Below are 10238 nucleotides of genomic sequence, written 5' to 3' on the forward strand. Positions count from 1 at the left end.
TGACCACAATATTAATATGAATGCTGCACTGCTGAGAACGTTTGTCCCATATTTTTAGCTTTATATACATTATACATCTAGTCTGACATCTGGGAAAATGCCTCAAATATTTAGGGCAAAGTCAGAAAATTCCCAGGTGTGAATGAATGCATGTGTCGATAGTGTAATGTCAAAAATTAAACCCTGTAGAGGAAAACTGTTGGGTCTTGTGTCTGTGTCACGCACACACACACACACACACACTCAGCTGGTTTAGCTGGATGTGTGACTAACCACAGGACAGTTTGTGGTCTCTCTCTTCCTTCCTTTCGCACAGCCTCCAGCCAGTAACGGCTTGACACGCTGCGCTCTGACAAAAGAAAAAACAAACTGGACATCAAGGGACTGGAAGGAACTTGTGGTGGCTGAGGGGCTCCAGCTAGGAAACCGCTGCCTTTGCCTCATCTCCACAAACCATGTAGTCACACAGGAACACTTTCAGGGTGTTCGGTGGCTCAGCGGTCTGCAGTGTCGCCACGCAGCAAGAAGCTCCTGACCCAGTTTTCTCCCTTGCAGATCAGGTGAAATGTATAGAAAACTTGCCTGTAGGTATAAATGTAGCTTATAGTGCAGCTCACAACCAATGCCAACATTCATTGTAGTGAGGCAGAAAGTAAGGGTGTGGTGATTGGGGGAGCAGTGAGTCTAACTTTCATGTAGAAGAAGAGAGTTTTCTTCCCATCACAAACCAGCCTTTTTATTAACTGTAACCACCATATTTTCCGAACCTTAACGAAGAGTTCTAACACCTAACCCTTACCATACCTTAACCACAATTTATTTGCCATAACCACAATCTTTCCCTAGCAATTATTTTAAGAATATTGCCAATGGACAGAATCACAGTTTTTGCAGAATTGTTCAATGTCAACATTCTTGCGTTCCCAAAGTGGTTGGTGCAGATGGTCCTGTACAAGGTAGGTACATTAGATGAGTGGAACTAGGTGGATGTAACATTTTGGTCCTTTTTCGCAAGCAACAAAGTACTGTGTTTTATACTAAGACATCATTGCAAGCAGTGTTTTCATAAGCTGATCAGCATCAAGGACCTTAGCCCCAACTGAAGGACACCCTATATACTTCATGGGAGAGGTTAGGGAAGTTGCTGTAAGTTAGTCCTCATCCTTGAAACCCTCTCTGTTACACTGTTATCACATATCCCTTGTTTGATTCCACTCAGCAGGTCATCCATTAATGGCTGGATTGGTAGTTTGATCTCCAGCTCCTCCTGTCCACATGAAGAAAGGTCCTTGAGCAAGACACTAAACGCCAACTTCTTTCCGATGGCTGGGCCAGCACCTTACATGGTAACTCGCTGCCATCAGCGTGTGTGAGGTAAGTTGTAAAGTGCTTTGGATAAAAAGTGCTATATAAATGTTAATACAACTATAAAACCAAAACATACAGATTCTGTTAAAGCATAACATTGGTTTTTAAGTCACTACTACTTTTTAAGTTATCCACTGAAGTTGCAGTGTGCTTACTTGAACAAGATAAAATTCATGCATTATCAGCATCATTGTCATACAGTATGTGTCAGTTTCACAAGAAGGAAGGCCTCGAGGATGAGGACTAAGTAGTTGGTTTGGCAAATGTTTAGTTAACTTCCCCACCTGAGATAGATTGAGTCGCTTGCAGTGGATGAGTCAAGTCTCCTGAGTGAGTTAAATTTGATGAGTCATTGGCTGGAATTAGGATTGGAGTGTAGCTTTTATGAAACGTCTGAAGTAAAGTGTGAATGAGGACATGGCAATGTAACATTTTAGTTTGTGACATAAAATTAAATTGAACAAAGCTTAGAAAGGTCTATCAATTGTTATCTGTTTTATATAGAACACAATATTGTTGATGTGCTCTCCTTCATGAATTCAGATTATTGAAAATGAATTTCACACCACACAGCTAACATCATACTGTATCATACTTGTTCAAACGGGACGGGAATGGGAGGCCTACAAATGTCTCATGCCTCAGGACACATTATATATGCATAATACACTCATGATGTAACAGCTGGATTGTGAGATTGTTGTTTTAACATATACAGTAAGTTTATTGAATCAACTTTTTACTATTTTGTGGAAAATACATTGTTGCTGCATTACTTCTTGTTTTGATAAATAAATAAATCTTTTGTTCATTATTTTTGATAAGTAGATTTGCCTGATAAGCCCCAAGACCACATGACAACTTAGATACTCATAATGTATTTCATCTAATAGACATCTTTCATCCACATCCTGGAACTGTAGGAGTTAAATGTTAAATATCTTGATAAATGGCCAACTTTCACACAGTGTGGTGGTTCAAAGTCAACAGATACCCCGTGAGAGAGGATGACTGTGGTAGGTTGGCTGTAAACAAGTGAAATAGGTTGTGTCTCTGGACTGTAAGAGTGTGGTAGGTCAAGTAGGTCTCTGCTTTGGAGGGCAGCAGAAAAGGACCACACAGACACACACACACACACACACACACACACACACACACACACACAAACACACACACAGTGTTACAAGGTAAGGAGCCATAGGTCAAAAGCTTTTCTATTAGCCTTATTTCGCACCTTCTCTAACCAAGACATACCTGCTACTGTAGATCAACACCTACTTCTGCAAATGTCATGGTCTACTCGTCTTTGCACCAGTTCCTCTGAGATAACTAACTAGGTTGTGTTTTCAGCAACATACATTTTGATATAATTGCACAAAGAACTTTAACTGCTCCATTTTGAAATGATGTATCAATCAAACAATAATAAGAAAGGTTTCAGAGAAGCTAGGGCAGTTGTTTAATGTTCTGGTTGAATCAACATGACATTTTTATTCAATACTAACTCAATCCAGTCTTGCCTACACTTAATGTCAAGTTAAAATGAAAATTAAATGGCAACCCGATGAAAAATAAGTCTGTGATTGTGTAATTTGACTTTTGTGAAGGATTCAGATGATCCTCTCTCAAAGCAACATGACCCAATACTGTACCCTGTCATTTGCAAAGTTTAGTGGGAAGCCCTGCCTATGAAGTATTCAATTTGGTTAAATGTATTTCTAACAATAAAATTAAGGACAAAAAAAAGAGAGAGATTATGTTATAGAGTCTGTTATTTCTTTGTGGTGTTTGGAGTCTTACTCATAGAGTTTATTTTAACTGGCCATGACTTCAAGGAAGGCAATATTGGTTGGTTGGTCCACCACTTTGGTTCAAATATAAAAGTACTGAATGGATTTCTAGCCTATAGTACAGGTATTACTATAGCTCCACCAGGAGGTTGATATTTATGTTTTTTGTGAAATATAATAAACATTTTAGAAAATTACTAAATGTTTGCCATGAAATTTGGTGGAGACATTCATGTCCACTTCATAATAATTGTAAGACAGTTTTTTTTATGCATTCCAACCCAGTCTCACAACTCTTTCTGAAATATTCACAAAATGTAATCTATAGATTAGTGTACATGGAGATTACTAATGTATTTTAATTGCAGATATAGTTCATGCCTGCACCATGTTTGAGTGACTGACACCATCTATGATGTCTACAAATGGTACAAATTTCCTTTTTTGGAGGTGGTGGATTGGGTATATGGCTAGCTAGATAGGTGGCAAAAAATGGTCTTTACTGCAGCAGACTGCTGTTCACTTCCTGTTTCCAACTGCAAGTCTGGACATTTTTTTGTCATGGTGTTTATAATGTCATCATATCAAAGGTTGCCTAACTTTAAGGAAGTAATGTTAGTAATTGTATCATTTAAGTGATCATTTTAACCCAACACATGACCTTTACCTAACCCAAACTAACTCCACTGGTGTTTTTTTGTACCTAAACATAACCAGACCTTAAAACATCTTTATTTTTTAACAGGGATTTGGAACGATTTTCAAGTCCCGACTGAAATCTTACTGAGTACTCTGAGAAAACTGGAAAATATGTGTTCATGTACACAAATCTATAGATTACATTACGTGAGTATTTCACAAAGTGCCATGACAATCCGTTGTGCATTCTCAATAGCTTAACATGTACTTTGTGGTTAGTGGTATTTAGCAACGGTTAGCATGCTAACACACTAAACTAAAACAGAATTATAATGAACATCAGCATGCTAGCATTTTCATTGTAAACATGTTAGCATGATGATGTTAGCATTAGGTCATAACAGTGCTATGCCTAAGTACTGCCTCACAGAGCTGTAGAGTCTTATTCCTGTGTTTTGTATGCTGAACATTACTCATGGAATAATAATGGTAATAAAGGCTAGATGAAGATATATATCACAAGTTAGACTTTTTTTCCCCCTGCATTGTGCAAAACAGTGGGCCTATTAGTGAAATGATTCACACAAAAGAGTCTCACACTAACATTTTAAGTTTATGCACTATATTTTTGTTAACAACTATTCCTTTTTAATGATTTATTATTAAATTGAAGAATGAGACTAATAATGAAGAATATTGTATTTTCATTATTATTGTTAACGATGTATTTTATTAGATGTGTTCTTTTTACTTTTATGTGTGTACATTTTCCCCGTGTGAAAACTTAAAGCATATTAAAAAGTAAAGTGATTGATGCAATGTACCATGGTGGCCCAATCAGCCATAAATTATGGTACTTTTGGGTCCCTGGTGACGAATCGACTGATATTTAAAGGCTGAATGGCAGTGAAACCATTTAGGGTTTCTAAAAGTATACCTTTGTACAGCGTTGGAGCCAGCCTGGTGGTACTTAAAGTCTCATCCTGCTTTGCACTTCCACATGGATAAAACATAGAATTGAATAAATAACTGCTGGTTAACCAGTGTGGTAGCTGCTAACAGCAGACCACACAGAGGATGAACCCACTGATGAATTACAGGTACTTACTGGGAAAAGATTCCCAAGTCACAGGCGGTCTCAGGCAATGCCACCCTCTTAGTGCGCATCTGTGTGCAGAGGCCCTGTGTGATATTTTTGGTTTTGTGACTCACCCTCAACGCAACAGCAGAACTGGATGCTCTGGCTTGGCTGTTAATTACATAAATAGTCCTGTTTCAAACACAACTTTGTGCAATGATGGATACAAGCATCAGGATTTGTATTGGTAGACAATGTGATTATACAATATGTGGTACTGTATAAACCTCTACTGTATGTATCAGAACAGTGTTTTTGTTGTTCATGATGAACTCTCTCAATGATACAGACAGATGTTTTTTTGAATGTAAAATATCTTTATTCGACCTTCTCAAAATGTGTTTCAATAACAGAAATTTGTCATCATGGTGAGTTGGAATACTATTCACAAATAGGAATTAATTAGACATTTTTAATTTTTAAATCAAAATCAGTATGTCATCATAATCCATGAAAAGCAACAAGCCTCTTTCAGACTCTGTCCACTTGTCCACTATCAAGCAACTTTATAAATAGACTTTTATACATTTTTGGGTGTTGAGATTTCAACAAGCAGTCATCCATTAGTGAGTCAAAATTGAATCTGAAATGTTAAGTCTGATGTGACAGAACAACAATCATCATACATCATACCAAAAATACATAGAAAGTAAACCGTAACAGAAAGGAAAAATTCTGTAGCAACACATAAAACAAAGATCTCATCAGAAGTACTTGACAAATATCAGTATATCATTCTTTTGTTACAAAACAAAAATGTATTATTTCTTTTTTTTTTCCATGTCAACACATGATAATTGATGGTATTTTGGCAATATCTGCATTTCAGGAGTTAACAGAAAGTCAACTATTATAACATAAGTCACTGGACATTATTCATCTTTGCCCTGACCCCGTTCCACCCCAAACATTATGTCTTTATACATGATATTGCATGATAAAAACGATGATGAAATCATTGACAACTCAATGACATTTACATAGTCAACAAACACGTGTTTGCTGCTAGAGATTGGAAATGAATTTCATCGACTCTGTGTCCTTTTTTTTATTATTAGTGTTTGATTCTTCATGTCTGATTCTGCAATTCAGTATTGAGGTTAATTCAGCTTAGTCCAATCACAAACTGAAAATAAGAAAATCAAGTGTTATTTTTTTTATTGTAGTTCAAAGTATCAAAATGTTTCCCCAAATCAAGTTAAATAATTTGGGAGGGGGGAAATATTCTTGAGTATTCATTGTAAATTGTTAGCTTTAATTGTTTGACTTGAAACTGAATTGACCTCAAATCTGCAGTAAAAGCCATCTAGCTTCAGAGCTCAGTCTGAGTATGTAGTCTTTAGTACAAAACACTACAGTATCACTACTTGTTTTGCTGGTTCTGCACCACATCTGAATTAAATCAAGAGTTCTTAGAGGCACCTGGAGTGGTACAAATATGTGCTCATCAGGGTTAAGGTATTGTCAGTTCCTTGTTAAGGTATTTTTCAGTTCATCGTCAAGTCCTCAGGAACAGGGTGTTGCAAAGGAGATCAGACCAATCATCACACAGGTCATGATGCGTGAAAGCCTGACGTGACCACTCGGCCTTATTTTCATTGACACCCTTTGTAGAAGTATTGTAAAACATGTCCTGGGCCCATGAAAGTATTCCCAAATGAGAGTTGCACGCTATAGGAGATGTCTAAATCACAATATATACTGTACCAGACATTACTGCCCGCTTTATGCAAACTTTAGATATAAAAAATCACCATGCTATCTCAGCATGGGCACTATTTTCTCAAATGATCATGTACATATCAAAAGCAAAAACATATTTCTTGCAATACCAAATGGATGAGGTCTGTAGATACTGTTTCAATTATTTCTATTGTTTTCTAATACTTGCGCAGTTACTTCAAGGTTAAAGAAACATTTCTTGAATTAGGGCCCAGCACTCCTACCCTAAGATGGTAGATGAGATAGATGTAGGCCAAGGGCACATTTTAAACAAGGTCTGCGCAGTGCCTGCATGGACAGCATCATTAGATTCAGCATAAGGGCTGTTTTCATATTGTCTTAAAGGCCCAGCTTGGAAAACCAGAGTAGAGATATTCAATCGAAATGTGTCACTAACAATAGATTCATCCCCACACGAGAGCATTGACTAAAAATGTCACGTGTTGCCTCGGTTTCTAGACTTGCTTGTGTTTGTAGATTATTTCCATAATGAGCCTTTAATACAGTACTTTGTACACAGCTTCCTGAGAGTTAGCTAGCTACCATTCTATAAAACACACTGCACATCTAGCTATCTGCTCATTATATGTACTGTATATAATGAAAAGGATGCACCGATAAACCATACAAATAACCTACTGAGCCAAAATCTGTAGGAAATTTTAATTTTAATATTTGACTTGTCCACAGTTAATATGTTAAAGGTGCATCCCTAACAAAATATAACATGGTTAAAAATAATAAAGTGTAATGTTTCCTTGTGATGTTGCCTGTTAGATAAACTGCTGTGTCTGCAGATGTCAGAGGCTGTAGCTGTCTCACAGGGTACAGATCACCTTGTGTGGTTGAACCTCTCTGTAAAATGGATTCAATTACTTCTCAGGGTTTACAGTATGAGCATGCCTTCTACCCCGAATGGGCAAAGCATGCCCATTTCTCATATGAAAACAATTAACGGTGTGCTGTTATTACACAACTAATTTAATTCCCACAGTGACTCGTCCCAGGTTTGGCGCGTTAGGGGGTTCAGTTACAGTGTGTCAGCCTGAAGTGCTGCTCTGAGAGGGATAAGGGCCCCATGGTGCTAGGGATCAAAGCAGCTGACTCTGTCTTACAGGGCTACTGCAGCTAGTCACATGTTATAATCACACTTTAGAGCTATGTCACCGATATCACCATGATCAGTCACAGGCCTCGTACCGGCAGCGCCAATAACCCGAGTTAGGAATGCCCCCGCAAGTATTTTGATATTTTGATAGATGGAGCCAAATAAAGAGATTGAAAATGGGAAACACAAATTATAGTATCTCCCTGGTTACCACACTGGTTGCCCTAGCAACCCATTAGGTATGACTAGCCAATCACGTCTAGGCTATCATCTTTGAAATGTCTTATAGAAATGACAAGAATTTTATGTTACTGCTGCAGCAATAATCACTGTCATAAATGTGTCAGCAATAATTCATGTCATGGGTGTTACCATAATAACCAATGACACTGGTAGTGCCATTGTCTCGAGTGCTACATCAAGGTACATTGCTGTTGGAGCAACAATAATCTGTGTGGTCTTGGTTGCATGTCACAATGTTAACACTACATAAGTAATATGTTTTTTTGTTTTGAGCCAATAATCAGGACTGTAAATACCAGTCAGCTCATGTCCTTTGTATTTTTCTTGGGATTTAGCAGTGTTACAACTACGGGAGAGTTACACCTTTCAATTTTAAGAGTTACTGTAACTCATAGGGGATATTTTATAGGCTGATTCCAGTAATTTTAGAATTAAAAAGCCTCATGCAAGAACCACCCACATGAACAGATTTGTTCTTAAAATATGATAAAAATGTGCCAATTTTACCATATTTAGCATTTCGTCATTGGCACAAAACTATTCAGTAGGGCTACAGGGGAAAGAGGGAAAAGGCTAATTTAACCTAGGAATTGTAACACCTTAATGTAAAAGGAGTTCAAATATGTCATAGAAATGAACTAAAATAAAATTTAAATCAATCAACTACCTGAAAATATTATTGTATGTTAACAGTATCATCATCATCATCATCATCTAGGCTTGCCAATTTATTCAGGATTATGCAGGTCACTGTCAAGGCAAAGACTGGATGACATCACCTGCTCTCTAACACACATTGTTAGCAGCTGTATTAATATTATCAATTTCGTTAAGGCCTCCTAACATGACTACGATCTCATAAATCTGCAAACCTGATGATGAACAGGAGGCATTCATCACACGGAAACATGCAAGTTTGTGTGTTTAAAGGTGCAGTGTGTAGAATTTGGTGGCATCAAGCAGAACAGACTCAGCAGATGTATGTTCTAATTAGTGTATAATCACCTAAAAATGATAACCAAGTTTTCATTACCTTAGAATGAGCACGTTATATCTACATATGAAGTGGGTCCTCCACCATGTTTCTACGGTAGCCCAGAAAGGACAAATCAAAACCTAGCTCTAGAGAGGACTTGTCACGTTTTTTGTGAGTTTTGCGACCACTGTAGGTTCTCCTACATGCTTGGAAGGAAAGGAGAGGGAGAGGGGTATTAATTTGGTTGCAATCTACGGCTTCACCACTAGATGCCACTTAATCCTATACACTGCTCCTTTAAAGAGAGCTCGCTGAATCTGACTTGGATGAGCAAATCTCCTTAAAAAAAAAAGTACGAGAGACTCTATACATAAAAATAAGAAAAAGTTTTCTTGCTTGAGGTCCAAAATACTTCAATTTCACCATTTTAATTTAGGTAGTGGGGAGGGGGGCGACATGCTCATGTCCTCATATGTTCTAAAATCTTGGCTATGGCCCTGCCCATAATGACAACATTTCTATCAGGCATGGCTGCAAGTAATTACTGGTAGCACACAAAGTCACATTATGTTCTGCTGACTAATATGTAAGAGAGGCAACATTTAGAACTCTTTAAGGACTTTTGCCTCAATTATTATTCACTGTTATTTTGTCGCTGTGACTTATGATTCCTATGACTACTGCAAGCAACATTGCTTATTTAAAGAGGCATATAAGTGACATCACCTTAAGACAATGCAGCACTTGGGGCTTCCCTCTGAGAGAAGGCCAGTTCATACAGCCGTATTCGCACAGTCTTAAGACATCTGTAGAGTAAACTGATTCACTGTATGCTGGAACCATAAACTGGAGTAAACTGCACACTAGAGAAGGGCTTTGTGAGTTATTACAAAGGAGTGAACACGGACACAAAAAAACCCAAACAAAAAAAGTCTGATAACTGCAATTCAGTTCAATTCAGAAATTAAATTTTTTACAGTGTACTGTGGGGTAAAATACTACAATAACGGGCTTGTTTTGAGGCCATGGTGGTGTAGGGGAAGTGTTTTCTTTTCGTGTGTCAAAAAAATCGTGATCGTACACAATCACTTTGATTCACGGTGCTCTGCTTTACTGTGGAATATCCAGCTGAGATATCCATTTCACCCCCGTCTTTCTAATCCAACCAAATCAGGAGTGAGGAGTCATATAAACACAATGGATTTGCACATACTCCGATGCTCTTCCTGCACGAGGAACACTGAAACCAAAGGG

The sequence above is a fragment of the Scomber japonicus genome, chromosome 4 (genome assembly GCF_027409825.1).
Source record: "Scomber japonicus isolate fScoJap1 chromosome 4, fScoJap1.pri, whole genome shotgun sequence".
Lineage (NCBI taxonomy): Eukaryota > Metazoa > Chordata > Actinopteri > Scombriformes > Scombridae > Scomber > Scomber japonicus.